Here is a 25,696-nt window from a genome sequence, read left to right on the forward strand (position 1 = left end):
ATGAATGATTCTCGGATTTAGAAGTCCTTTTTTTGACCTATTATAACTCAATTAGCAGCAAGTAAAGTAAAAAGAAAATGGAAAGTTCTAGTTATTCAAAGCCCATAAACTGGAACTCTGTTGCCAAGTTCTCTTTCTCTCTGAATAGCTCCATATTTACATTCTCATATTGAATCTCTCATAAATAAAATACTATAATTTAGTAAACTTATTGGTGTTGAATCCATATTCTCACTGTTAATAGAGTTTGTCAAAATAATAATTTACACTTTTTTTTTTTTTTTTTTTTTTTTAGTGAGGAAGATTAGCCCTGAGCTAACATCTGTTGCCAATCCCTCTTTCTTTGCTGAGGAAGGCCCTGGGCTAACATCCCTGTCCATCTTCTTGTACTTTATATGTGGGACGCCTGTCACAGCATGGCTTGATGAGTGATGCATAGGTCTGTGCCTGGGATCCGAGCCTGCGATCCCAGCGCCGCTGAAGGGGAGCATGGGAACTTAACCACTATGCCACAGGGCCGGCCCCAATAATTTATACTTTAAAAAAATTATTTGGTTCCGTGATTATTTTCCCCTGAATACTTTCTAAATTTGCCTATTAGTGCTCTTTCCCTTTTCATGATTGTTACCTAGGATTTATCTATCTTATTTTTATTTTTCAAACAACCTAGATTTTTAGTTCTTAACTATCACACTCTTTCCTAACATTAATTTCTGCATTTATATTTAATATGTTGTCATTCTCATTTCCATCCACAAATTTGTGCTCTTTTTCCAATAATTTGACTTGCATACTTAACCAGATTGTTTTATTCTTTACTTTTTATTGATATAACCATATAAGGTATAGAATTTTTTCTGAGCATCGCTATGTCTTCATCCCAAATGTTCTGATATTAGTATTTGAATTATCACTCTTTTCTAGAAAACATTAAAGTGCAGTTTGTATTCCTCCTCTGACATAACAGAATAGCTGCTTAAAAATCAAGATTTTTTAAAAATATTCCAGATGGAAGCTTGTATTTGATTTCTGAACTGGTTATTGATTTCTAATTCTACTGCAATGAATAACATATTGCTATGTTATAACTACTTTATAGCAGTTATTTTTACTTGTGATTTGTGATTATAGTATATAAACACACACAGATGTATAATCTTTTAGATGCACAGTATTGATTAGGTTCATTAGCTTTTCAGTTTTTCTCTATTATTATTTGTTCTTGTCCTGATTCATATTGGAATGAATGAGATGCATTAAAATCTGTATTATTGTGTTTCCGGCTATTTCACCTACTGTCTGCTGCTTTAAGAAAACGTTACCCTCATATTTTCTGCGTAGGTATGCATAATATGTTTTAATTGTGAATTGCAGTATTTAGCAGTGTAAAGTTCAGCTTTGTCTCATGCAATGTTTGGGTGTTAATTCTATCTAGTGTATTAATTTATTCACTCTGCCTTCTTTACCTTTTCATTTGAATACCTACATATATTTAATACTTTTTTCTCTTACTCTCCTAGAGCAGAATTGAGCTGTGTTTTTTCAATTTAGAGATTAGAATGTTATATTTTTCTACAAACAATTGTTTTAATTCATAGTTTCAATTTAACTATTTTGAATTGTGCAAAATAGTTACTTATGATTTTTAAGGATTTCCTTTGTGTCCATAGTTGCTTTCCCCTTGATATTTCTAATTTTGCATATTTATGCTCATCTCTTTCTCTTTGATGACATTAGTCAGGATTTGCCAATCTTATCAATTTCCTCAAATAATCTGATTATTTTTTTAATATTATTGCTTCAGTCATTCTCTTTTCTAACTCATAGGGAACCTTTCCTCTGGTTCTCTTTGAAACAGCAGCGTCAGCCATGTTGCCCTCGGATATCACTTACTGTGGGAGGGGGTGATGCGGCGAGCAAGCGTTCCTCTTATATGGGAGGTTGTCTGCAGGGGTCTGCCAGTTATCTGGCGGCCGCAAGTCTGGCTTCTGGCGAAGTGGAGCTCATCGATAGAACACAGCTCCACTATGTATCAGCTCCCCTACAGTTTCCTGACCCACCAGATCTTTGTTCTCCACTCTGATTCACTCTTCACATGATTCCTCTTCTTTCCCCAAGCTAAGTGATCTTTGGTGTCAGGGAAGAAACATATTTTTGCAAGTACACAAATATTTCTCTTTCAAAAGTTCAGTTGGCAATTCTTTCTTTGAATCTAGCGTATGAGTGTGAGTTAGGACAGAAAGATAACATCAGGGTAGGAATTTTAGTGAGAAAGTAGAGAGCGAGAGGAAGACAGAGTAGACAATCACAGATTAATTCTTCAACATACAACTCTGCACCTTTACTCTAGCGTGAATCCAGCCATCCTTTATTTAATGTATTCATATTAACTCAGAAAAGACAAAGCTATATATAGGCCAGAGCTATTATTAGTGTCATTATTGATGTCATGGGGTCTATCTAATAAGTAGCATCGTGATGTTGATGTTTCCAGTGTGTCTGGACAAGCGTTTATCAGTTCCCACTAGTGCCATCTCACACTGATTTTTCCTCTTTGGCTGTGAGGACTTAGGGACACCTTACAGGAATGTGCCATTTGTAGTTCAATGGCACTAGTGTAAACAGGTAATTTTGAAAAGAGTCCATGCTGATGAAATGATTAGGTTTGCAAAGTGGGGAAGACTATTATGTACGCAGGGAGTACGGGATCATATGGTTCACAGCCGGTGATTTTGTGTGTGATTATGTTGCCTCTGAGTTGCTGCTGAGTGAGATTAGTATAGAATTTTAACCAGAACGAAATACAAAATAAATGATAATAAAAGTCTCACTAAAGACTTACTTATTTTTGCTATAATTTCTAGTCTAATACGACACCATTAACTATATTTCAAAAAATATCAAATGAGCATCTAATGTGTGCATAGTGATATGCTGGAACAAAGAAGACTTGGCCCATAAGGGATTTGGGAGTGATGGTTACCAAAATCCACTTTCATTTTATAACATAGAGGTTTTAATTTAAAATAAACACATATTCATATACAAAATTCATAATCATATAATTATGTAGAGGTACAAAAAGATATATACACACACATGCATACATAACTTGGTCTATTTTTAAATTTTTTTTTTTCTGAAAATGCATGTGTGTATCCAACCACTCATATTTGCATCATGGTGTTTTTATAGTCTTGTGTCTTGTATTTCATCACTCTTTTTTGAAAATAACTTATTCTAGTAAGTCACATATAAATATGTATCAAGAACTAATCTAAATAACCTGTTCTATGCTTACAATGTTTTCATTTTTGAATGATGCATTGAACAGACATCTTAGTAAGTACATAAAATATTTAAAAAGATTATGTTTTCTAGGAGGATGGCTATCTATCTCATGATTAACTGTGAACCATCTTTGTCTAGAGAATATTCACTCAGTACTAATTATATAGGATATATTAGATGCATGGGTTGTATTATCAGTTTTATGCCTAATCTATCAAGAGTATATCAATAATAATTTACATGTTTATTACATTAAACTGCAAAAAATATACAAGCCTCATATTCCTGGTGAGGAGTTTGTGGCTAGAATGGACAAAACAGCGTGAGTGTAGGTATTCATAAATATGTATTAAAGGAATGAATGGTGTTACCTGTTCGTGTTCTTGCCAGCTCAACTACTCCTTGTGTTGCAGTCATTTTAATAAGAGGAAGAACACTTCTGCCTTATTTTGTGGCACATTAGACCTTTTTTGGACATTCCTTGAATACTATCTTTCCCTCTGTCTGCTCATGGACTCTATACTTCTTTGAAGCTTAGCAAGGACGAGATATTTTTATGTCTCCACCCTTTACGAAGATTTCAGCAAAACATCAGAGACCATCCCCATGTCCTAGAATCCTCGAAAAACAACAACAAAATTCATAGGTATTTCCCTGGGGAAGATATTACTCAAAAATGTGATATGCAGAAACAGCATACAATTTTAGCTGAACTAGAAACAGAGATGGACATTTTCCATACGGAGAAAAACAGACACTGTATGTTCTCACTTATATGAAGAAACTGAAAAATCTGAACTCATAGAAATAGAGCACAGAATGGTAGTTGCCAGGGACTTGGGGGTGGGGGAAAGGGCAAGATGTTGGTCAAAGGATGCAAACTCCCAGCTTTAAAAAGAATACGTTCTGGAATCTAATGTACAACATTGTGACTATAATTAAGCATATGGTATTGTATTTTTGAAAGTTGCTAAGCAAATCGATGTTAAAAGTTCCATCACACACACACACACAAAAGTAATTATGTGAGGTGATGGAGGTTTTAACTAACCTTGTTGTGGTAATCATTATGCAATATCTACGTGTATCAAATCATCACATTGTACATCTTAGGCTTACATATGATATATGTCAATAATATCTCAACAGGGCTGGGGAAAAAAATGATGGATATTTTCTGTGATTGAGTACAGTGAGCTATAGACTTTGCATCTATCCTTTTTCTGGAAGAGGGTGACCTTATATTCATTTCTAAGGGGAATATTTGCATTATGTTTAATGCAGAGAGAAAATATATACCAATTATGGGCCATCTCCCATCTTTCTTTCCTGTGCATAAGTATCTGAGATTACTAATTTTCACTTTCAGAATAAAACTCTATAAATACATTATAAACAAAGGGAAATATATGCTAGGAAAGAGTAGTTGATGGAGAGTGTGTTCTGTTCCTTTCTCTATGTGCAATTTGACACTATCTCTACACTTCCATAACTAGAGCCCTTGAGGAAAACAAATACGGAGGAGAGCTGTGTAGTCCAAAAAAGAGTATAAGAAAATAAATTATTAAACCATAGTAGACAGGCCTAAATAAGAGTTTCTGAATAAAGTGAAATAAGAAATCATTAACTATCTAAAATGAAAATCCAGGATGATCCACCATGAGAAATGGAGATAAAGAGATGTGAGAATCAACACTGTAATACTGGCACAAAACACCATATTTACACTCACAGTTTCCTACAAAAGCACCAATAACATGCCCCCATTTAACATGATACACACATTACTTTTAGAAAAATCAGAATAAAAGGAAGTAAACGGCCAGCCCCGTGGCTTAGCAGTTAAGTGCTCACTCTCTGCTTCTGGTGGCCCGGGTTCAGATCCCGGGCGTGCACTGACCCACCACTTGTCCAGCCATGCTGAGGCCGCATCCCACATACAGCAATTAGAAGGATGTGCAACTATGACATACAACTATCTACTGGGGCTTCGGGGAGAAAAAAGGAATAAAAAGGAGGGGGATTGGCATGGATGTTAGCTCGGGGCTGATCTTCCTCACAAGAAAAAAAAAATGAATAAAAGGAAGTGAAAGGATGATAAGTAAGATCTTTGTAAAGAAGACCTTTGACCAATATACTGATTAATTTTATGTTGTATTGAAAATTTAATCATTGCTAATGTAATGGATTCATATATACATATATATAAATATAAATATATGTATACTTTTTTTTTTTAACCAGAAAATGATTTTATTTGGAAACAGCAGAGGAATTGCAACTTGGTAAACACACGCTGTAGCAAACTATAAGCTAGTCCTTTGAGGGTTTGGGGTGGGCTGTATTTATGGGCAGGGAGTGCAAAGAGGGGGAATTCTAGCTAGACACCAAACAGTAAGTTTATTGTCTAGAGGATAGGGAGAGATTCTTGGAGGATGTTCATTGGTCAGAAGATAAGTCTCTGTCTTCTGGAAATCAGGCATTTAATGGTAGTCAGTCTCTTGGTTTTTAAGTAATGTTCTTCTGAGGGCACCTGCATGAGATTCTCTATTTCATATTCTTTGGTTCCATTGTAATCTTTTCACAAACAATTTCACCTTTTTGCGGGTCTTCAAGACACACGAAAAATTTTAATGTGTAGATTTTGGGGAGATGAACTATAAGTTTAAAAATCAAGTAATTTTATTACTCTATTGCCAATGTACAATATATTTTGCTTTATTTTAACATGTGATGTATCAAATTTTTTTATCCATGTTTATACGTTTTTCTTGCACGTCTGTATCTTAAGCCTTTTTTTAGTCCAATAATAAACCAGATTATTTTATTATTCAATATAATTTACTAGTTCCACGGAATTTGCTTGAACATGTGTTGGAACACCTTACTACATGTCCCCAGAGATCTGTCAGAATAAATTCCACAACAATAAAATGTGAGCAATTGACTATCAGTTTGAAAGACTCAGTAAAATCTGATGGATTCTCTCTTTCTTATAGTACTTTTGCAATTTCATTTTCTTTTTTCAATTTAATTTGTTTAAACTAAAAAAACCCCACATTTTCAAATTTATATATATTTAGTTCTATACATATATATATATATATGTATATATATAGTCATGTAATGGTTCCATATATATAGAAAATATAATATAAACAAAGTTGTAGGGGCAGGCCTGGTGGCATAGTGGTTGGGTTCGCGCTCTCCACTTGGCCACCTGGGGTTCGCTGGTTTGGATCCCAGGCGTGGACCTATGCACCACTTATCAAGCCATGCTGTAGCAGCATCCCACATACAAAAAGTAGAGGAAGATGGGCACGGATGTTAGCCCAGGGCCAATCTTCCTCAGCTAAAAGAGGAGGCTTGGCAACAGATGTTAGCTCAGGGATAACCTTCCTCACAAAAAAACAAAAAAAAGAGCTGTACACTAATTAAAATAGTGAGGATAGATTTTAATCAATAATATACTATTACAATAGGGAAGAGGGTCCAATGTGAACTGAACTCAACTTCTATTTGCACAGAGGTGACGGGGAGTTTTAAAGGGAAAATGAGGGAGTAGGGAAGGGAAACAGCGGGCTTTTGAGAGCAGTTCAAAAAAGTGGGAAGGAGAGGTTGGTCCATGTGAAACCCATCTCTGTTTGATAACTGGTGCTTATCAAAGTTAGGCTCCTACCCTCCCACAGAGACAGGGAGATGGGAGCCCTATCTTCAGGTGTTGGCTAAGACAAATAATAAATACTTTTGTAAGCTTGAGTTTTTTTTAGGTAGGCACTTTAAGGGAGGCTAGGGTCATCCTAGGGATAAGGCCTTGAGCTGTTAGACTCTATGTTAGTGTTGTTTCATGTCTTTATAGGCCAAGATTGAGGCCTAGGCAAGAAGAAGTCTCAGAAGAACCTGGTTTTATCATATACATATGTATATATATGTATGTGTGTATATATACGTGTATATATATTTCAAACCACTTGAGATTTAAAACAAACAAACACCCAACACAGAGACTGGGAGATAGGGTCACCATCTCTCTTGATGATTACATTTCTCAAAGGGGTGGCTCCAGGTCCTTGAGAAACAGAGTACTGGGTTGTAAACTGTCAAGATGCTTTTTAAAAACTTTATATCTCAAAGGAGCATAGAAAAAATGTGCAATATGTGCAACTGCAAGTTTTCTAATGTAAATGCTTTCAGAAAAGTGAGGAGAGAAGCCTCTGTGGTTAGGTCATGTGGATTCTGTAAGGGCAGGGGTAAGAGGATGTTCAAAGTCTAAAGGCAAGAAGAAGCCTGTCTTATGTTCAGTCAAACTGAAGGAAACATTAAGGCCATCTTGGTCAGACCACTTTGGCAAACTGTCAGTGCCCATTAATGATGGTAGATCTCTATCTCTGGTCATCTCTCTTTCTATTCTACGTGGACCACCTCATGAACTACTAGAAATCCTGGAAATGTGAAATTTTATTTTCCCACTGTCCTTTAGACTAGCCCTACAATGACCTGCAACTTTCCATTTCCAACAAGTGCTGGAATATCTTGTAAGAATGTCTATAAACCAGACTTGATTGTTTTGGTTATGAGGAACTCCTCATGAGGATGTAGGGATAAATAAGGAGAAATTTGGCAATATAACAGAAAAAGGTACCTTTAGGATCTACTTAATTTTAATCCATATATAGCACTTCCACTTAAAGATGGGATGCTGATGACCACGCCAGTTTAATACTAATTTGAATCATATGATATCCAAGATGATGTTGATTATGGACACATAAGGCCACTTGGTCACTTGGCATATCATGACGAGGCATTCGATACCTAACAGAACCCAGTGGCAAGCCAGGTCCAGTTTCCCTGAAGAACAACTGTTTGCAAAATCGGGCATAATTTTCTTCAATTATTTTGAGGGTCAGCATTGTGATTTTCTTATGTTAGCTTGTCACAATCTATGTAATGTGTCTGATCCACAAGAGACATTGGATCTGGTGGGTCAGATCTCTTGCAGGGTAGCCCAGGTCCACGGGAGAGCTTTCTTTTGCTCTGGGTTCCACTCACATTTGGCAGCTTATGTGTTACTCTATAGGTATGTTAGAATGGAGCTATGAATTATCCTATAGTAACAACCAAATCCAAAGAGGCTCATTGAACATTTTTTGTATTTCACAATAGTAAGGAGTACAAGTTAGAGCTATTTGATCTACTATTTAAAACATATTTCTCAGCTCTCCCAAACCTCTGACCCCAAAGAAAATAAATGAGGTGCTAGACTTTGGAATATTACTGAGGCTTATCTCACATTCTGGAGGCCAGTTGTCTTACTATTTATCTAAGTTGCTTGCAAATCTTGCTACTCATCAAATCCAAGTATCTTAATTTCATCAAGGTAATGGAACAACATACTCTCCTGTGAAATTGTCAAAGTCCCTGAAAAATTGTTTATGATAGAACGCTTGTAAGTGTTGTAGTTCTGAGTTAAAATAATGAAGGTCTATTGCTGTCCTTGCCAGCTGAAAGAAAAGAGTTTCTGGTGATATTTACTGTTAAGAATTTTTTAAAAATTGTATTTGACAGATGAATAGTCTCAAACAAGTTTCTAGAGACTGTGTTGTTTGCTCTAGTAAAAGGTCTACATCTGGAAGAGCAGATTCAATTAGAGACAGCACCTAATTAAACTTAAAACAATCTAGTAATTTCCCAAGATTCAAATCTTTTTGCATTGGCCAAATGATTGAGTTAAACATTTTAGAAAAATTTGTATTCTCACATCTTGCAAGTCTTTGATTGTGACATTTATGTCTATAATTCCTCTAGGAATGTAACGTAATTTTGGTTTACATTCATGGTCTTAATAATTAAGGAAATTCACTTGATTGTTCCTGTTATAAAAGCTCTCACTCCAAAATTAAAGGAGCAAAGTGAGATTCTGCAAGTTACCAAGTATGTATATTCCAATATATCATTCAGGAACAAGGTGGGATTACAGAACAACTGGCCCACAATCAGATAAACCCAGCAAATATTCCACTTACCCCATTTTGAGTGGTGGACTACTGCGGTGTTTTGGGTCCCTGGAAATTAGCATCTGACAGAGATGGTATCTGGGTATTTTCCTTTCTCCAATGCACTCCTACCATGGTAAGAACTAAAGTTCCTTTGAAAAAGACTGAGAGGAATATTTACTTGTGAATTACCACTGGGTTCTTCCTTAAGGACCCTAAGCCTTCTCTTCACTTAAGCAGGTCTAGGTCCATGGAATGGCTCTAATTTTGAATTGGAGGAGAATCTAGAACTCCACAGTAATCTTCAAGTCAGGATACTTAGGGCCAAGCCATTAACTTTCTACATATGTGCTGTTAGCCTATCCATCTACTTCAGTACTAGGAACACCATGAACAAATAGCCACAAATCAAGGTTCTTGTGAGTGAAACAATTCTGATTACCACTCTCTTTCCTGTCCGTTAGGGTAACTGTGCCTACCTTGTCTTGAATGGTTTTGTCTGCCACACATTCTCTGCTACTTTGAGATCCAAACAACAAAGATCTCCATGGTATATGGGAAAAAATATTCGGCTTCTAGGTAACTTAGAATGAAGTAGATATAGAGAACTACATAGCAACATGGAATCAAATGGGTTTACAAAAAACAATGTTTAGTCTACATGCGTTTGTTAGGAAATTAGAATATGAGTGAATGCTATCTACATAAGTATTCAACTCAAGAATCTCTAAAAAAACACAAAATAAATGCAAGTAATATACATGTAGAAAAAGACCAAACTTACTTACAAAATGCATAATCTAAACAATGTTCTGGATCGAAAACATAAAGATATAAAAAGACAATTATTGTAGTCAAAACTCACAAAGAAACAAGTAAAAGGACACAAAAATGAAACATTATGAAAGAGTAGGAGACATAAGACTGAAAGATTAAAATTATTCATCAACATACACGATAATCTTTAACAATCAATTTATAATCTGTTGAAATTGAGAATTTCCTTGAAGAATTCAATTCCTAAAAGAGAATTCAAACAACTTGAATATAGAAGTAACCAGTGATGAATGTAAATAGGATACCAAAAATTCACATAAAAATGAATCAGGACACATGGGTTGTTTTTGAATGCTGCAGTGAACATGAGAGTACAGATAACTCTTTGAAATCCTGATATCTGTTCTTTTGGATTTATACTCAGAAGTTGGATTGCTGGATCATATGGAAGTTCTATTTTAAATTACTTGAAGAATCCCCATACTCTTTTCCATAGCTGATGCATCACGTTACATTCCTACCAACAGTGTACCAACGTTCTAATTTCTCCACATCCCCTTCAACACTTATTTTTTCTGTTTTTAATAATAACCATACTAACAGGAGTGAGCTGATATCACATTGCCGTTTTGATTTGCGTTTCCCTCATAATTAGTGATGTTCAACATCTTTTTTATATACCTGATGGCCATTTGTATATCTTCTTTGGAGAAATGTCTGTTCAAGTCTTTTGTTCATTTTTAAATTGGGTTATTTGATTTTTTGCTATTGAGCTGTAGGAATTCCTCATATATTTTGGAAATTAACACCTTAGCAGATAAATGGTTTGCAAATATTTTCTCCTATTCTATAGGTTGCCTTTCCATTTTGTTGATGGTTTCCCTTGCTGTGCAGAGGCTTTTTAGTTTGATATTGTCCTACTTGTCTATTTCCTTTTTTGCCTATCCTTTTGGTGCCATATCCAAGAAATCATTGCCAAGACTGATATGTCGATTATCTTGATTACGGTGTTGCCATCATGGGTGTTTACATATGTCCAAACTCATTAAATTGTACACAGTAAATATGTGCAGTTCTTTGTACATCAATTATACCTCAATAAAGCTGTTTTTATTTTTAAAGAATCAGGCTGAGAAGTTTAAGAAACATTTATGAGACCATGAAAGATTGACTGTACTTAATTATTTATTTCAGACTAAAGAAAATGATGGTATGCTTTCCAGCACATTTCTTTAGGTGGAGAATCCTTGCTATGAAAAACCAAAGAAGGTAAACATAAAGCTAGAAAATATATAGAAAACATAATAGCAACAACTTGAGTATCCATGAAAAAACAATGGCACATATATTTAATGAAATCTAACAGAGTCACACACACATTCTAAGAGGTATCTCTGTAATGAACATCTTATCAATACAATAAGAAAAGAATAAAACAAAAAAGAAATAAATATATAGCTATTGGACAGGAAACTATTGTTATTTCACATCAATATAATATTCACCCTAGAAATTATCATTAACTTAAAAGTTTTAAAGTTGGATATATATATATATATATAATACAAATAATGTCTATACACACATGCATACAAAATGCATTGTATTGTATTTACATATTATGAATTGCATTATGTATTGTGCTTTAAATTAATTTTAAATTATTGAATGATTGTTGTTGCTATTATAAATGGATTTTCTTATTATATTTTCTAATAAAAAATGCTAATATGTATGTATTTGGAGTTCCAGTCTGAGAAATGTTATTGTTCTTTCTCTTGCCTATCAAAAACACAGTGGACTGTTGGTTGGTGTTTTGGTAGCTCTCAGTGAATCATGCCTCTCAATGTTTAACCCCTTATCTATATTCATGTGACATCAATTCTAGTTTTGGTCATCTGACTTGTTTTCACCAAAATAAATGTTCTAAAATGCTCACTATTTGTAACAGCTCAAACTTGAAAATTACCCAAATGCACATGAAAATAATAGAATGGACAAACTGTGCTATATTTACATATTAGGATACCACAAAACAATGACAATGAAAATTACAACTACTTGTAAGAATACGAATGAATCTCAGAAACATAATATTGAGCAAAGAAGAGAGACATAAAAGTGCACATCCCATACGACTCCATTTATGTAAAACATAAACAAGAGAAAAAAAAATACAAAACAAAACACTACTCTACGGTATTAGCAGGACAGTGGTAACTTTTGGATGTAGTGACTGTTTCCTTCAGTGCTAGTAATGTCCTGTTTTTAATCTGAGTGCTGGAGGTGTTCAGTTTGAAACAGTTAATTGAGCTCAACTATACATGCTCACTTGGATGTAAATATACTCACTCAAAATGCCAAAAAAAAAAAAGTCATACTGTATTTTCTTCAGGAATCTTTTAGAAAATCAGTTAACTAGGAAAAGAATTGATTTGCTTGGTAGTTTTGAGAATCCAGATGAAGACAATTAATATTAATCAACTGTTAATTGCTTTTTTCCCTCAAAATGCTACACTTTCTGTGTGTAAACACACAACAGTTGGATTTACTCAGAGGAGATTATGAATATTTTATCTAACAAGAGAAGGGAGAAAATTGTAACTATTCAAAAATAACAAATATATCATTAATGAATGAGTCACCAAGAATATGCAAATATGCTTTAATTATTAGCCAATATTAAGAAAAAAATATAAATTTTATTACACAGCTCCTTTCCAATAAATATTTATTTTGATTGTGGACTTAAAAATATTTGAAAATTAAGTACATTGTTTAAAAAGTAAGTACCATTTCATACATATGAAACTTCAAATATATATTATTTTTCTAACGTTATTTTAATTAATCTGAATAAAATATGAAACACTTTAGATAATGAGTTTTTCATTAGGTATTTCCATTGATACTGTTGTGAATAATATATAGAATATCTTGATAATGAGTACACAGAACATCATTTAATTTGGGGGGCTATCGAAAATGTTGAATGGGTGTCTTAAAGAAAACAAAGTTATAACTTCACATATCAGACATAAAATATATATGCAAATATTTTCAAGAGTATACTAAAACAAATGATAAGAAAGTAAAAGTCATACTATTAAAAATAAAAATGTTATGTGATTTGTACATGCAGTACCACGGGGTTCAAAGGCATTTTTCATATAACTAAGAATTCTGATTAAAATAGAAATACTCTATGTCAAGTAATAAATCTCTTTCATATTAGCTTGTAATAGATTCTGTACAGATACAGAATCAAATGTCTGGGTTTTGTTTTGTACGTGACTATTTTGTCAACTCTTCAATGAGAAGCCAACTCTACCATGTTCTGGCTCAGAGCTAAGGGGACAGTGAATCCTTCACTATCCACAATTATGCCTTAGGAACTCCAGCTTTGAGCTTCTCCCTCACCCATCAGTTAGCACTCCCTGCCGGTTTGGGGTGTGGTGACAAATATTTTGTTGAACTATGCATCAATCCAGGAAGAAATGGAATATTAGAAGTGAATGAGACTATAGAAGTCAGTGGGTTCAATATTCTTTAATTCTTTTATATTTTTATTTTTTTAATGAAAATTGTATGTATTAAGGTATACAATATGACATTTTGATATACATACTGAAATGATGACTACAATCAAGCTAAATAACATATCCATCTTCTCATATAGTTAGCTTTTGTATGTGTGTATGGGTGAGAACACCTGAAATCTACTCGCTTAGCAAATTTCCAGTATACAATATAGTATTTTGAACTATAGTCATCATGCTGTACATTAGAACTCTAGACTTACCCATCCTATATAAATGCAACTTTACACATTTTGACCAATGTCTCCTCGTTCCCCCCACCTCCCTGCCCCTGGTAACCGTCACTCTACTTTCTGCTTCTATATATTTTTAAACAGATGTACAGATGTGTGGCCCAGAGAAATTAAATAACAAACACAAATTGAAAATACTGAAGTGTTAACATTACCAGGGTAGTCATTGAGCTTATAGTTTCTCTTCTATCGTGTTTCAGTCTATACATTCAGGATCCTATTGAGAGTTTCTTCAGGAGGATCAGTATTCTCCATTCTTAGACTTAGTAAAATATTGATTCTACTGTCTTTCCCCTTCTACGGTAATATTTCTGCTGAATATACAGTCTGGAAGTCATATTTGTTATAATAAATGTCATTTACATAAACAAATCCCATGTGTGAGATTCCCAGATTCTAAATAGCCAAGAGTTTTGTATGAAAGTAGACCATTATAAGAAATGCTTTCAAATGAATGAAAAAGACAATTAACTGGCAGTTTATTGGTCTTTCTCATTTGAATGTCATTTTAGTATTGATATAGATTTGTCGATTAGCTTTCCCCATATGAATGTTTTTATCAAGCTTTTTCTTTCAGGTCCCGAATCTTCTGTTTCAGGTTTATCATCATCATTGTTCTATTTTTCCCTTCTAGTATACAAAAGATAACACAAGAAGTTTATAATTAAAATATCCCCGAGGGACTCTGACAAACTTTATTCAAAAGTTTATCAGCTTGAAGACATCTTGAGCATCACCTTTCCCCAGAAATCAGAGGGGGGCGAGGAGGGGGAATAAGAGAAGCAATTCTTTAAAATGGTAATTGTGAATAGCTTATTTCATGCCCACATTTATGTAGGAATCAAAGGGAATGCCTGAAGAAAAATATCTATTTGAATGCACCAAAGAGCTAACAAGGCAAAGATGCCAGAGAAAATAGAAGTCATTTGACAGTAGATTAACGTTTGTGGTGTTTTAGAGACCAAGAAGAAGAGATGCTATTCAAATGGACAATAAATATATGAAAAAGTTCCCAACCTCATTAGTCATCAGTGAAATAAAATTTCAAACCAAAATGTATTAGCGCTATACACCCATGGCAAATGCTACAATGGAAATCCTGTTAATAGCAAAGATGGCGTGGAGGTGGAACAATTCAAAGTCTTGTGCGTTGGTGTCGGGAGGGTAAAGTGGTACAACCACTTTGGAAAACTACTTGGCAATGTTTACTAAAATTGCATATATGAATACTCCTACAATACAATCCTTGGTTACTCAACAGATGTGTATATCTATGTACAACAAATGATATGAATAAGAATGTATATATCATCATTAATAACAATAGTCCCAAGTTAGAAACAACCTAAACATTTATCATATAAGAATAAATACATGGGCCAGCCCTGGTGGCCTAGTGGTTAAGTTCGGCATGCTTCACTTTGGTGGCCCAGGTTCAGTTCCTGGGCATGGACCTCACTACTCATCGGCAGCCATGCTGTGGTGGCGACCCACATGCAAAATAGAGGAAGACTGGCACCAATGTTAGCGCAGGGTCAATCATCTTCAAGCAAAAAGAGAGAGATAGGCAACAGATGTTAGCTCAGGGTGAATCTTCCTCAGCAAAAAAAAAACAAAGAAGAAGAAGTATTATTAACTATTGTTTTACAATCAAGGATAGTGATTTTTATTGGGGAGACCCTGTAGAGAGTGGGAAGGCACAGGAGCAGGTCTATGGGATGCTGGTAATGTCACAACATTTTTGTCAACTGATCAACCCATAACCTGGTTTTATGTGTGTCTCTGTTTAGAGACAACTTATTTAATATATAGTTTTAATTCATTAACATTGAATTCATGTCAATAGCACTATAATTCATGTCTTAATGAAGATTATCTAACACAAATATTTTCTCTGTAAGACACATCACAGCCTTCCTGTGCTTAGGAACACTAGACAGCACTTAAGCACTACACTAGGCGGCCATTTTAAACAGCAAAATAAGCAACAAAAAGCACAAAGATGTGAAAAACTAAGTAGAATGCAAACATTATACTTGTAATATGAGAGCAAAACACAAAGAGTCAGAGTGTGACCTTGTTCAACCCCAGTTGGAAATGTGCTCACTTGGTGACTCAAATTTTTGCTGCTCTGCACATGTCTGCAAATGACCACAAAAGTGCTTTGAGTATCTGTTTTGAGATTACAAGTCAATTTTAGTGCAGGAGGATTCACTAATACAGAATCTGTGAACACAGAATCAGTGATAGACTCTGTGTGTGTATGTAAACATACAATATGTATATACATATATATATCTGTACATACATGGTTGTGTATTTGTTCTGAATGTACATACATGATTGTGTACTTTTCTGTTTCCTGACCATGAACATTTCCTAACAAGGTTAACGGGTGATTTTTATTCTGACAAGGAGCAGATTCTAGCTATTTCTTATCAATCCCATCCTGGAAAGGGACAATGAAGCTCAAATTAGTTCATTTTCTCACCTCCTTTCGACCTGGAGTCAAGGATTTGGCGCAAACACTCTTAACCAGCAGGAATTACTGTGGTGCTGACTTCTACGCCACTTCTTGGATGACAAGGTTTTTCTTCCCCATTCTAAAACTCATGGGAAAAGGAAAATTCTCTGCCTCAAACAATACCCAAGGTTATATTACTGTTCTGAATTCCCACTGTCTCTGACCATAATATGATATAAAATCGTGTTTTTCCACCTGATAATTTCAGTTGCACGGAGTTCTCAGATTTCGCCATCCACCAATAAATAGGACTGGAGCCAACCTTGGAAAATTTACTCTTTTCCTTGTGTCCAATATCTTTTCTATGTTAAAAAAAAAAAAGACTGTGACATTGAGGACCTGTTCCCTTTTTACTCTCTATGTAAGCAGAATTAGATTTGTTCTCCGAGCTGATGGCCTCTAATATATCAAGGAAAAGATGAGTTATTTTCTCAAGAACTTTCCCAACAAGTTTGATAATCAATCACCAGTAATGTAGTCTGTAGAGTGTTAAATTTATACAAGTAAACCTAAAAAAATAAGAGATGTGTTATATTCTAGTCGCTGATGGTTTTTAAAAAATTATGCTACCAAAACAATTGAATAATTTCGACCCAATTCCCTTTTGTATTTATTTAATAGACATTTGTGTTTCCTTTCTCTCTAAATTTACATTGAAAAACCCTGCCAAAGCTTATATAAACAATCAATATGTTTACTTCATAAAAATTCAGCACTAAGACATACTCTTTTAAGAATACTCTTTCTTCAGGAGACTTAGATTTTCCAATACTCCTGCATTTGTTTGATGACTAAAATCTCAATTTATAATTTCTACAATAATGTTTTAAATATAACTCCCCAAATCTCATATTTTAATGCTTTGGGGCACTTTTCTAAAGAAAGAATTTGCCTTACGTATAAAACTAACAATTGGAAAGTTTTGACCTGTTGTCTATGGAATCCATAGCAATATTCAACAAATATTATGTCCAGAAGCTTTAAAAAATAAGTAGCAGTTTGCTTTACACCACAAATTTTTTAACTATCTTTAGGCACGTATCTCTCAAGTACTTATTTGGATAACACTTTTACTTTCATAGTCTACATTCAAGATTATTCTAAAGCATCTAAGTTTTTACATTATTGTTCTAGGCCACAAAATGTCTTTAGTTGTCCTCTTAATTCTTTGCCCTATGTCTGTTTCCACAGATCTTTGGAACAATTTATAGCTCAGTGAAGTATAATTGGAGTTTTATGATTATTAACTATTTAAAGAAGTCTACCAAGTAGCTGGTACTTGCTTCCATAAATGCATCCTTGAACTGTACCTCACAGCTCTAGAAGAGAGTTGTTCTTGAGTGAAGCAACTCTCTCTATTAGAGACTGACTGTCCTTCATTCATGTCTCAAGTCTCGTGTCTCAACATAACAAGTAATTTTTCAGAGTGGTCTTCTCTGAATTCCAAACTGAATTAGTCTCATTTGTTATTTTCTCTCATATCATTTTATATTTCTTTCATGCTCTTAACATCATTGAAAAAGAGAAAGAGAGAGAGATTTTTAAAACATCGATTCTCTCACTTGGCTATAAATTTCATAAAGGCAGGGATTTTATTCGCTATGTATCTTAGTCTGTTCAGACTGCAATAACAGAATACCTTAGATAGGGTGGTTTACAAACAATAGAAATTTATTTCACATAATTCTGGAAGCTGGGAAGTCCAAGATCAAGGCTCTGGCAGATTTGGTATCTAGTTAGTGCCTACTTCCTGGTTCATAGAAAGCCTCTTGTGGTGTCTCTTTTATAAGGGCACTAATCCCATTCATGAGGGCTCCACCCTCATGACCTAATCACCTTCCAAAGGCCCCAACTCCTAATGCATTGGGGATTAGGTTTCAACATATGAATTTCAGGAGAACACAATTATTCAGTCCATAGAGCTTTGTGTACTGTTTTGTTCACTATGGGACACCCATGTTCAGCATGGAGCCTGCACTATGCACAGTGTTCAAAGATTATTGATGCAAAGAATTAAAATAAGTGAGTTCCCACTTTATGAAATGCATATTATGCAGACAAGCACATCTAAGCTCTAATGTTATTGATAAAACAGTGCTTAATTCTTTTCTACCTTCAAATTTTTCAAAAATGACAAAGCTTTTTATAACATAATCACACGTATCTGAAATTTTAACAACCTAAATGATTTACAAATATTTATACCATGAAGGAGTTTGGGTACATTATCCATCCAGATGTGTGCACCATTTGGGGTTTCATATTTTCAGATCTGAAATACCTGAATGCAGAACGTCCATTTCTTCAGTGCCATGTACATACAATCTTCTGCCTTTCTTGTGTCTAAGACACCAAATTATTTACCAGGATCTCACATACTTACCTCTTTTGGTTTCATTAATATGGACCTCATCACAAAAGAATAGTTTTGAGGGATTGACTTCAGATGTCCAAATATGCTACTCGGGACACTCTCATCTCTAAGCTGCTCCTCCTCTCCCCCAGCCTCACCTGCCCCCTCTACCAGTGAGTCTCCAAGACACTGTAGCACAGGACTTACCACCAGCATCTCTAGTTTCATATCCACAGTATTTGGGAAGTCCCCGGGTGGGCACAGCCCTCTGTGGAAGAAATAGAGTGTGTGCCTGGTGTGTGTGTATGTGTGTGTGTGTGTGTGTCTGGAGTGGGAACTGCAGAAAGAAACATTTTGTCTTCATATATAAGCTAGAATAGGATTTAGCTATGTCTTTCAGCAAAGGCACACGGAGGCTTAGATATAGACTTCTAAGGATGAAATGATGCTTTGTGTCAGGAACTGCCTCACTCTGGCTTGCCGAGGTCAGCTCTATCTCCCAAGAGAAAGAGAGATAGGATCCCAAGATAGAGAGATAAGAATTGTCCTGCATGAGCTCCTCAGCTATTACATGCTGAGCTTGGCTCTCTTAGTGAGTGAAAGATTGCTATATTTCCAGTAGACCCTGGAAAAAGTTGATCATCACCCTCTCTAATTGTAAATTCCCTTTCCACCTAGTAGACCTTATCAATGGTGTGGAATGTTAGACCTGAACTCCTTCTCCATTCTTTATATTTCCTAATTTCCACTGGTGTCCTTCTCTTGACTTATTCCCCTATTTTGACTTTCCTGATTGTTGGGTCTAGGAGAAAGAAAGGAGTATGCTTGCGGTGTTGCCTTCAGGGCCCTCTATCTTTTAGATTCAGCCACCTGCAGATAAAGTAGAATATATGAGCTTATATTTGTGTCAAGTTTACCATGGCAACTCTTCCTCACACAGCCACTGTGCAAGCCTAGCTTTGTCAGTGACCCTTTGAGAGAATGTGTCACAGTAAAGAAATATATTAGCCAGCTCATTGTCTCCATATTGTGAATGACACAGAGAAATTAAGGAGTGTTATCTACTGTCCATTCAGAATTGTACTGTGTAAGAAACAAGGAGCATAAAATACAATGCAGAGGTAAATTCTGCATGGCATTTAAATCAAACATCATAAGGAAGGTTATCATTGAGCAGAGGATTAAAACATGAGTAGATTTTCACTAGACAAAAAGCAGGTGGGGAATAAGTCACAAAAACTAGGAGCAACAATGAAACTATCTTTCATGTTCTGAGAACTTAAGTCAATTGATTTATGGCAGAAATCTGAGTTTCAAGATGAAGAGAAAAGGAATGCAGTAGGAGAGGCAGAGAATGCACAAATGATATCTGAAACATTGATATTATTATTATATTATGAACTTTAGATTAAATCATGTTATAATAACAGGTAGTGAAAGCTTCAGGATCTGGTTGAGTGCTGGCTTTGTGGTATTATTGAATAAGAATCTTTTCTTTTTCATTTTTTCACAATTGCATTGCAATATATGGATTTCATTTCACTAAATAAAATTACACAATTTTATAATTACAAGGGGACATTGGTTCAGAGGGATTGAAATTCACTGGTGTAGGAGGTAAAAGGATAGTTTTAAAAGAAGAGCTGGTGGTTGAATAATCAATAAAGCATACAAACAAGAAAATATGTGATACTAAACTCCCAAAGAAGGTGTAAAAGATCTACCTCTAGACTGGTAGATCAAGATCTTCTGAGAAAGGGGAAGAACAATTTCATTTAAAAAACAAAAGATGAAACCAAGTCATAAGCCAAAGCCTGTTATATTAGTTATTAGAAAACATCACTTGCTTCAGGAAAGAGCCTAGTGAGTTTTTGCAGGAAGATCTATAGCTGTTATTATGATCATGATTGGGGAAAATAGGATCTATAGGCAGACAAATTTGACAAAATTACTTTAAAATCTGATTTGAATTATGAGACTATAATTTATTTTAGAATAAGTTTGCTAGTTAAGAAAAAGATGAGAGATGCTAGAGTAGCTGATCTAAAATGCCTCTTAAATAGCATCAATAAAATAAAATGAACAAGTACAAGCAAACAGCAGCAATGAAAGCTCAATTTCAAACTTTAAACATTAAAAAAAATCAGAAATTAGATATCTCAGCATGATAAAACATAATCCCTAAGGGAAAAAATATTTTTATGTCTATGTTGGTAAATATTAATGCGATGCTAATAAGCACTACTTTAGTTCACAAACTGAATCTATTTTCAAAACAAATCAGAACAAAACCATTTTTCAAAATGAGTATTAAATTAAATATAAACACAAAAATGCTTTTTGTTTTTTTCTATTTATATTAGGAATCTACTTTTCTCCAGCTTTCTTGCATAATCTATATAACAAAGGAATGTCTTGCTTATTTCGAAAAACAAACAAAAAATCTCTGAACATAATTTGCTGGATAAGTAATGAACCTGTTGAGGTTTAGAGTCTCACTGAATATTAATACTAAGACAGAGACACTTTGGAAAATGTCTCCGTCTGTTGAGAGTTCATTACACAGGACATGATGTTAGTACTTGTACATGTAATTTATTCAACAAGTCATATCTCCTTACACAAAGTTTTAAACATAACATGATATATTCCTATTTCTTCAGTGGAGTTTACATACTCTTCTGTGTGTAGCCTAACTTCTCCTATATCAAAATTGATTATTTTGTGCTTGTCTATTATTCCCACTATATTGAAAACTATATAGTTTAGAAAAAAATTCTTTATGAGGGTTTTATTTTTAATATCCAACAAAGAATGTGAGACAGAGTTGCTAGTGAAAGATAATTTTGTTGAATTAAAGATTTGATTAATATATATTTGATTTTCAAAATCAGATACTTGAAACTAACTGAATTTTTATTATATAATAATGTATGCAAAATAATTTCGTCAATGGGCTACTTTCAAAAATACAGTAACTGGTATATTCAATTTTGTTACAATTGTGTTATATTACAAAATCATGATCCATTATTATGTGGACAATTAAAAATAACGAATAAATTATTCATAAAGGTTAACAGAAGGATTAAAATAATTTAAATCTAGTCCAATAAAATACCCCCAAATAAAGGATGTTTTTTAAAAAACACTATTGCTATCCCAAATTATCTTATAATTTTACCTAGAAATCAATTTCTATCTTAACTGTATTTTATTTACAAAAACTTGTTCTTGTATACTAATTACTTGTTTGCTATATATCAACATTTTTCATATTCATTTAGAAAAATAAGTCAATATAGTACAGCAAAAAATTATTTTACCTTTACAAATAACACACATTTTTAGGGGAAAAAATATATATATTTTTCAGGTTTTCTGATCTTTTTTACATAGTATAATATTACTCTAATTGAAATTTGAAAAGTTAAGAGTGCATGATACAAGTTCTAGAGCTAACACTGAAAACAATACAAAGAGGTGTAACTCAAAAGCTAAAATTAAAATTAAAAGGAATTGAAAAATGTATTCAAATAATCCATGTTGATATAGGAAAAGAGTATAGCAGGACAAAAACTAGATGTGACAAACAGAAAACAAATAGTAAAACAGTATACCTAGTATATTATACCAAATAAGTAAATAATTACATTAAATACTACTGGACTATACACTTGAATTAAGAGATATTATCAGAATGAATAAAATAGTGACACTCAACCATATACTGTCTACAAGAGATGTACTTTAATATAAAGAGACAGAGAGTTAAAAAATAACTAGATAGACAAAGATATAACATGTAAACAATAAATATTAGAAGGCTGGAGTGTAATATGAATATCAAAATATAGAGTATTATCAAAAAAAAAGAGAGACATTCCATAGGGATAAAAAGGGAATTATTTGAGAACACAAAACAACCATAAATGACTTAGCTCCTAATAATAGTTTTGCAAACTATATGAAGCAAAATCAACTTTAATACTACTCCACTCATGCAGTGAGAGAAACACTGGACAAAAGAAGTAAAAACATGGTTGACCTGAACACTAAATGGAAATACATTGAATTAAACTATAAATATAATATAAAAGTTATAGGATGCAGTTAAAGCAGTGCTTAGAAAGAAATGCATAGCTTTAAATGCTAAGTTTAGAAATAAAGAAATATCTAAATTTCAATGATTTTAGCTTTCACTTTAAGAAATGTAAAAAGAAACAGCAAATTAGAACCTAAGTAAGTAAAAGTAAACAATAAGATAAGAGGGAAAAATCAATTCAATATAAATTCAGCATGCTCCACTTCAGCAGCCCAGGTTTGCAGGTTTGGATCCCGGGAGTGGATCTACACCACTCATCAGCCATGCTGTGGTGGCATCTCACATACAAAATAGAGGAGGATTGGCATGAATGTTAGCTCAGGGCTAGTCTTTCACAAGCAAAAAAAGAGGAAGATTGGCAACAGGTGTTAGCTCAGGGCGAATCTTCCTCAGCAATAAAACAAAAAAACTTAAAAAAAAATATAAGAAACAGATCAATAAATCCAAAACTTATTTTTTAAAATAATTAACAAAATTGATAGACTAAAAAACAAATATAGAGAGAAAAATACAAATTATCAATATCAAGAATGAAAGAAGGGTTATTGCTACAAATCCTACAGAAAGAGAGAGTGGTAGAATATTATGAATAAAGTTATACCAGCAAGCTTGACAAATTAGATGAAATGAACAAATTCTTCAGAAAATATAACTTACCAAAACTACAAATACAAGAACAAAACAATCCATATACAGCCATGTGTGTATACACACACACACACACACACACACACAGGTTGAATTTTTTTTCAACACACATTCCCAAAAAGAAAGCTCTAGAACTAGATGGCTTCCTTTGTGAACTCTCTATCATTTAAGAGAAGAATACCACCATTCTTATACAAAATCCTTCAAGAAATGGAAGAACTTCTTGGCTTGTTTTATTCATCATAACCCTAATAACAAAATCTGATTGAAACATTACAAAAATAAAATATACAGAGCAATGTCTGTCATGAGCACAAATTCAGAAATACTGAAGGAATATTAGCAAATCAAACCCAGCAATATATAAAAAGAATTATATATTATAACATAGTAAGCTTTTTCTGGAAATTCAAGATCAATTTGACGTTGAAAATTGAATCAGAGTGTTTAACCATATTAACAGAATAAAGGACAATCTGCACAATCTTTTTTATAGATGCAGAAAAATCATTTGAAAAAAAATAACACCCATTCGTAAAAAAAAAAAAATGTCAGCAAACTAGGAATAGAAGACTTTCTTCATCTAAGAGCAAAAATCTATGAACAATTTATAGCACATACTCAACTACGAATTGTTCACTTCTTTCCCCCTGGAATCAGGCACGCGGTATGGCTGCTGGCTCGTACTACTTCTATTCATTATTGTTCTGGAGTTTATAGTCAAGAAAAAGACTGCGGTGCATAAAAATCAAAGGGGAAGAAGTAAAGCTCTCTCTGTTTGCAAATGACATGATTATTTCTGTAGAAAATCTTAAAGAATCTGCAAAACAGCTACTGGAAATAACAAATTAATTTAATAAGCCTATTAGTTAATTTAATGGGCTAAGAGACTAACATACAAAATTAAATTCCCTATTTATATACTAGTAGAAAACAAATACCAAATAAAAATAACTTACAATAGCATCAAATATCATTTTTCAAAACCTTAGAAATAAATTTAACAAAATATGACCAGGATCTCTACATTGAAAACTACAAAAGACAGTCTTAAAAATGGAGAAATACACCATGATTATGGGTTGAAAGATTCAATGTTATTAAGATGTTCATTTCACCAAAGTGATCTAATGGTTTAATGCAAGCTCAATCAATCTTCCAACAGAATGTTTTAGAAATGCAAAGGATCAAGAATTTCTAAAGAAATCCTGAAAAATAAAGGACAAAATTGGGAGACTTTTGGTACATGATTTCAAGATTTAATAGAAAGCTACATTATTCAAGACAGGATAGATACAAAATAATTATGAAACTATTTTTATTTACTGGCCACTACACTTACTTTCTTATTATTTCCATGTTTTTAGAAGTGTAATGGCTTTATACATTTCAATGCTAGTGTGTATGCTGCATAATGGAACTAAATGTGCAGTCCTATTCCTTCTCCTGTCCATCACATAAAATTCCCCTACCAACTCCTCCCATAGGTTTTCTTTTCCCGTTTTCTTCCAAGAAACCCTAGAAGATTCCATTTACGTAGTTTCCGAAATCTGAGGAACCATTCTGCTTGTTATCTTTTGTTTTTCTTTAAGCTTTCTCTTTTAAGCAACCATAGATCTATCTAAGCCTCTTCCTCCTATATCACCCTTTCCCAGGGACAGAAATTGTTGGTGTTGCTCTGTGCAGTCTTTCAATTAGCCCTGTATTAACAGAAATTTCTTGAAACTATCAGTATGCTAATGAATCATTTACTGATTTACAGTAAGGCTTACCCTTACTAAGTGTTTTGTTTTAAAAGAAGAGAGGGTTGTTAGATATCTCTGTGCATATTTGTCTCTTACAGAGAAGCCCACATAGTATTTTTACTGATATTTTAAGGGTGTTATGTTTTTATTTTATAATAGAAGTAATAATTAGATATTTCTTGTCCATCTCAATTAGTAATGAAATCAATTTGAAAATAGACTGAAAATCTTTATGTAAAATAATTTAGTAAGTGCTACCTAATAAGTAAAGTCCTGATTAACTTAACACCCAGTCATATATTATTTTAAAATTTTTATGTTTTAGTTCTGGATATCCAAACTAATCACGTTTTTTTTCTCTACAACAAGTCATTTTTTAAATATTTTTGACACGTGGTCCTTTCTTTATCAAAGGTTAAGGTGTG

Source organism: Diceros bicornis, chromosome 9 (genome assembly GCF_020826845.1).
Source record: "Diceros bicornis minor isolate mBicDic1 chromosome 9, mDicBic1.mat.cur, whole genome shotgun sequence".
NCBI lineage: Eukaryota > Metazoa > Chordata > Mammalia > Perissodactyla > Rhinocerotidae > Diceros > Diceros bicornis.